Source organism: Orycteropus afer, unplaced genomic scaffold, assembly GCF_000298275.1.
Source record: "Orycteropus afer afer isolate SDZICR_OR568_19922 unplaced genomic scaffold, OryAfe1.0 scaffold00017, whole genome shotgun sequence".
NCBI lineage: Eukaryota > Metazoa > Chordata > Mammalia > Tubulidentata > Orycteropodidae > Orycteropus > Orycteropus afer.
The window spans coordinates 7,864,063-7,870,505 of NW_006921604.1; positions in this window are offsets into that span (position 1 = coordinate 7,864,063).

A 6,443-nucleotide genomic window follows, 5' to 3' on the forward strand; every position below is an offset into this window, starting at 1 on the left:
CAACTGTGTGGATCATAACAAATTATGGATAACATTGAGAAGAATGGGAATTCCAGAACACTTAATTAGGCTCATGAGGAACCTGTACATAGACTAGGAAGCTGTCATTCAAACAGAACAAGGGGAAAATACATGGTTTAAAATGAGGAAGGGAGTGGATTAGGGTTGTATCTTTTCATCACACTTATTCAGTTTGTATGCTGAGCAAATAATCCGAGAAGCTGGACTATATGAAGAAGAACATAACATCAGGATTGGAGGAAGAGTCATTAACAACAACAATATGCAGATGAAACAACCTTTCTTGCTGAAAGTGAGGATGACTTGAAGAACTTACTGATCAAGATTAAAGACTGCAGTCTGCAGTATGGATTATACCTCAACATAAAGAAAATGAAAATCCTCACAAGTGGACCTATATGCTGCATCATGATGAATGGAAAGAAGATTGTTGTCTTTGTTGTCAAAGATTTCATATTACTTGGTTTCACAATGGAAACAGCAGTCAAGAAATCAGGTGACGTATTGCACTGGGCAAATCTGTGTTAAAGACCTCTTTAAAATGGTGAAGAGCAGTGATGTCACTTTGAAGACTAAGGTGCGCCTAACCCAAGTCATGGTGTTTTCAATCTCTTCATATGCATGTAAAAGCTGGACAATGAATAAAGAAGACTGAAGAAGAATTGATGCTTTTGAGTTGTGGTTTTGGTGAAGAATACTCAGAGTACTATAGACTGCTAAAAGAACTAACAAATCCGTCCTGGAAGAAGTAGCTGGAATGCTCCTTGAAAGCAAGAATGACCAGACTTCACTTCATCTACTTTGGTCAAGTTGTCAGAGGGACCATTCCCTGGAGAAGGATATCATGCTTGGTAAAGTAGAGGGTGGGTGAAAGAGAGGAAGGTCCTCAATGAGATGGATTGATACAGTGGCTGCAGTGATGGGCTCAGTTAGAGCAAGGATTGTGAGGCTGGTGGAGCGCAGGGCAGTGTTTTGTTCTGTTGTACCTAGGGTTGCTATGAGTCAGAGCTGACTTGATTTCACCTAACAACAACAACAAGCTATATTTTAAAGAATTGAAATCATACAGAGTACAATCTTTCATCACAATCGAATCCAACTAGAAATAAAAAAAATACAAAGATAGTAAGAAAATTTCCAAAGAGTTGGAAACTAAACAACATGCTTCTAAATAATCCATGGGTCAAAGAGGAACTTTCTGGAGAAAAGATAAAAATGCATAGAACTGAAGGAAAATGAAAATACAATATATCAAAGCCTGTGGGACACAGCTAAAGCTGTGCTGAGAGGAAGATTTACAACACTACATGCATACATTAGAAAAGTGGAAATGTCTTAAATCAGTAAATTTAGCCCCAAGATTAAGAACCTAGAAAAATAAGAGCAAGCAAAAAGAAGGAAATAAAGAAGAGCAGAAATCACTGAAATTGAAAACAGAAGAGAGAGAGAAAAAAAATTCCTGAAATAAAGAGCTAATTCTTTGAAAAGATTAATAATATCGACAAACCTCTAGGGAGACTGACAAAGAAAAATAAAAAAGAGAGGTAAGACACAAATTATCAATATCAGAAATGAACCCCAAAATAGTACTGCATATCTTGCAGATCTCAAAAGAATAATAAGAGAATACTACAAACAACTCTAGCTACATAAAATTCACAACTTAAATGAAATGGACCAGTTCCTCCAAAGAAACAAACAACTGCTACTTACCCATTATAAAGTAGATAATTTGAATAGTCCTAGAACTATTAATGAAACTGAATTAATAATTTAAATCTGCCAAAATAACAAATAACCACTTTCAAAATTTCAAAAATTTGAAGGAGAATTAGTACCAATCAATTCTATACAATCTATGCCAGAAAATAAAAGAGAAGAGAACACTTCTCCATTCATTTTATGAAACTTCTATACTCACACCTCACTTACCGACATGGTTAGGTTCCAAAGACCAGGTTATTATGTGCAAATTAGCATTATGTGGAAATGGAGGATGAGCACATCAGATAACAAAATGGAGGATGACTACATCATTACATAACTGCCAAATTAGATAATTATGTAAAGGCCAAGCCACTGAGAATCATCGCCCAGCCAAGCTGACATATAAAATAACCATCACAGCCAGCGTTATTCTTGTCTCGGCCCTCAATGTTTGTTACTCCCAGACATACATTGTTAATGCACAAAATAGTTGGATAGTAGATTTTTTTTCACTGTTGTCATAAATGCAAAATGCTGGCTAATGAGATAGTCAATAAGTGAGGAATAGGTATATTACCCTGATACTAAACCCAGACAAAGAAGAAACAAAAGCTACAGAACAACATTTCTCATGAATATAGATGCAAAACTACTTAACTCAGTATTCTCACTCACTGCCATCGAGTTGGATCTGACCCATAGTGACCCCTCCTTGGGTTTCTGAGGCAGTATCACTACGGAAGTAGATTGCCCAATCTTCCTTTTGAGGAGAGGCTTGTGGGTTTGAACTACTAGCCTTCTGGTTAGCAGTCAAGTGCCTTAGGTACTACGTATAGAATTCAGCAATGTATAAAAAGAATTATACAAAACATCCCATTAGGGTTTATTTCAGGGATGCGAGCTTGGTTCAATACTCAAAAAGCATTCAAAGCAATTGAACATAGTATCAGCTTAAAGAATAAAAATCACACAGTCATAAAAAATATGCACAGAAAAAGCATTTAACAAAACCTAACATACATTCATGTTTAAAATTTCTTAGAAAAATAGGAATAGAAGGGAATTTTCTCAACTTGATAAAGAACATCTACAAAAACCTACATCTAAGAATATACTTAATGGTGTGAGACTTTACCCATAAGAACAGTAGCAAATCAAGGATATTTACTCTCACCACCCTTATTCAGCATAATGCTTAAAGGCTAATCAGTGCAGTAAGACAGAAAAAGAAAACAAAAGACATACAAATAAAAAAAGGAAGAACTATTTGCAGATGACATGATTGTTTACCTAGAAAACCTGAAGGAACAACAAAAACACTTCTACAACTAATAAGTGAGTTCAGCAATATCACAGGATATAAGATCAACGTACAAAAATCAATTATATTTCTAGATACTAGCAATAAACACATGAAGACCAAAATGAAAAATGTAGTGTCACTTACCATGACAAAAAAAAAAAAAAAAAAAAAAACCCACTTAAGTGTAAAATTGAAACAACATGTCCATGATTTGTAAAATAAAAACTATAAGATGCTTCTAATTTGTTCTTTTTCAGATTGTTTTAGGTGCCATACAGGAAGCTCCTTTGCTTTTCCATATAAATATTAGAATAATCACTCATACATCGTTGTTATTGTTAGGTGCCGTCAAGTCGTTTCCGACTAATAGCGACCCCATGCACAGCAGAACGAAACACTGCCTGCCTGATCCAGCACCAGCTCCATGATCCCTGCTATACCTGAGCCCATCATCGCAGCCACTGTGTCAATCCATCTCGTTGAAGGCCTCCTCCTCTTTTGTCGACCCTCCACCTACCAAGCATGACATCCTTCTCCAGGGAATGGTCCCTTCTGACAACATGACCAAAGTAGGTGAGACAAAGTCTGGCCATTCTCGCTTCCAAGGAGCATTTCGGGTGCACTTCAAGGACAGATCTGTTAGTTCTTTTAGCAGTCCACAGTACTTTCAGCATTCTTCACCAGCACCACAACTCAAAAACATCAACTCTTCTTTGGTCTTCCTTATTCATTGTCAAGCTCTCACATGCATACGAGGCGATTAGAAGTATCACGGCTTGTGTCAGGAGCACCTTAGTCCCCAAGGAGACATCCTTGCTCCTCAGCACTTGATACAGTTCCTTCGCGGTTGACTTTGCCAATGCTACACGTCATCTAATGTCCTGACTGCTGCTTCCATTGGCATCGATTGTAGAACCAAGCAAAGTGAATTCTTTGACAATCTCAATCTTCTCTCCATTTATTGTGATGCTGCTCATTGGTCCAATTGTGAGGATTTTTGCTTTCTTTATATTGAGACGTAATCCATACTGCAGACTGTATTCTTCAACCTTCATCAGTAAGTGCTTCACATCATCCTCACTTTCAGCAAGCGAAGTTGTATTGTCTGCTTATCTCAGGCTGTTCAGATTCTTCCTCCAATCCTGATGCCATGTTTTTCTTCATATAGTCCAGCTTCTCGGATTATTTGCTCAGCATATGGATTGAATAAGCGTGGAGAAAGAATACAACCCTGACGCACTCCCTTCTTGATTTTAAACCATGTAGTGTCCCCTTGTTCTGTTCGAATGACAGCCTCCTGGTCAAGGTACAGATTCCTCATGAGTACAATCAAGTGCTCGGGAATTCCCATTCTTCTCAATGTTATCCATAATTTGTCATGATCCACACAATCAAATGCCTTTGCATAGTCAATAAAACACAAGTAAACATCTTTCTGGTATTCTTTGCCTTAAGCCAAGATCCATCTGACAACAGCTATGATATCCCTTGTTCCACATCCTCTTCTGAATCCAGCTTGCACCTCTGGAAGTTCTCTGTCAATATACTGCTGCAAACGTGTTTGAATTATCTTCAGTAAGATCTTATTTGTGAGCAATATTAATGATATTGTTCTATAATTTCCACAATCTGTGGGATCACCTTTCTTTGGAATGGGTACAAATATGGGTCTCTTGCAGTCAGTTGGTCAGGTAGCTGTCTTCCAAATCTCTTGGCATAACCGAGTTATACATTGCTCATACATTGCTGGTGGGGATGTGAAGTGGTAAAGCAGAAAAATTGGCAGTTTCCTAAAAACCTAAGCATGCAACTACAATACAACCTGGCAATTGTACTCACAGGTGTTTTTCCCAGAGAAATTTATGTTTGCAGAAAAATCTATACATAAATGTTTTTAGTAACTTTATTTGTAATAACCAAAAAGTGGAAACAATCCAGATGCCTTTCAACAGATGAACGTCCAAGCAAGCTATGGGACATCCACACGATGAAGCAATAAAAAGGAACATGCCATTGACATATACAACTTGGATAATTCTCCAGGGAGTTACGCTGAATGAAAAAAGGCCAATCCCCCAAACTGACATACTATATGATTCCACTTACATAACATTCTTGAAATTATAGAAATGAAGAATAGATTAGTGGTTGCCAGTGTTAAAAGAAAAGGTGAGTGTGGGAGGGAAGTGTCAAGAGGGATCCATGTGGTGATGGAATGTTCTGTATCTCGACTGTATCCATGTCAATATCTTGGCATTTATATTGTTCTGTAGTTTTGCAAAGGAGCTCTGGTGGTGCAGTGCCTAAGGCATTTGACTGCTAACCAAAAGATTGGCAGTTCAAACCCCCCAGCCGCTCTGTGGAAGGAAGATGGGGCAATCTACTTCTATAACTATTTATCATCTTGGATACTCAGTGGGGGTTGGTATGAGTTGAAATTGACTCAGTGGCAGGGGGTTTGGTTTGGGGGTGGGTATTTTTGTTATATTTGGGGAAATTTGGTGAAGGTTATATGTTGTTGTATATAAGGTCTATGTTTTACATCTTACAAATGCATGCAAATCTATAATAATCTTAAAATAAAAGTTTAATTAAAAAAAGAAAAGATGCACCTAATGTTTCCAAACTGTTTAACTATCCTTGATTTTTCTCTTCTTCTCCCCTTTCAGAAACTATACAATGGACTTGTGGCTTCTTGGAGAGGGATTTTAACAGGAAGTGTGATCCTCTACCTCAGTAAGGAAGAGCCCTGGTGGTACAATGCTTAAGCACTCAGCTACTAACAAAAGGTTGGTAGTTGGAACCTATCCAGTGGCTGTGGGAGAGAGCCTTGGTCACCTGCTTCCATAAAGATTGTAGCCTAGAAAATCCAATGGGAGCAGTTCTGCTCTGTCACATGGGGTCGCTGTAAGTTGAAAATCGACTTGATGGAACCCAACAATAATAACCTCAATAAGGAGATCTTAAGAAAAGTTATTCTTGATAAGAAAAAACCTACAGATATATTTTGTAAAATGAATGTTGCCAGGTATTTAGCTGCTCCATAAAATTTAAGAGTTGTAAAACCTTGAGAGGGTCCATGTTCTCCCTGGTTCTGGCAAAGGCCTGACCCTCTGGATTGTCTTTCACTGGCTCAGTGTGAGGAATATTCTGTGCTTCCACATGACAGTGATCAAACTCCCACACATCATGGGAGTTTCATTCTGGATCTACTATACTCTCTGGACCACCAGTGGGCCCTGGGAAAAGCTTCCTGTTTGGTGGTTGATGTCTGTGTTACAACCATTCTCTATGCCAAGTCCACCTTCCTATGCCTCATCATGAGAGCACTCACAGTTTGAGCTGCATTGTGAGGGTTAGTCTTACCTGGTGCGTGTTGATGACTCTTTTGTGCACTGTAGACTTCATGTTT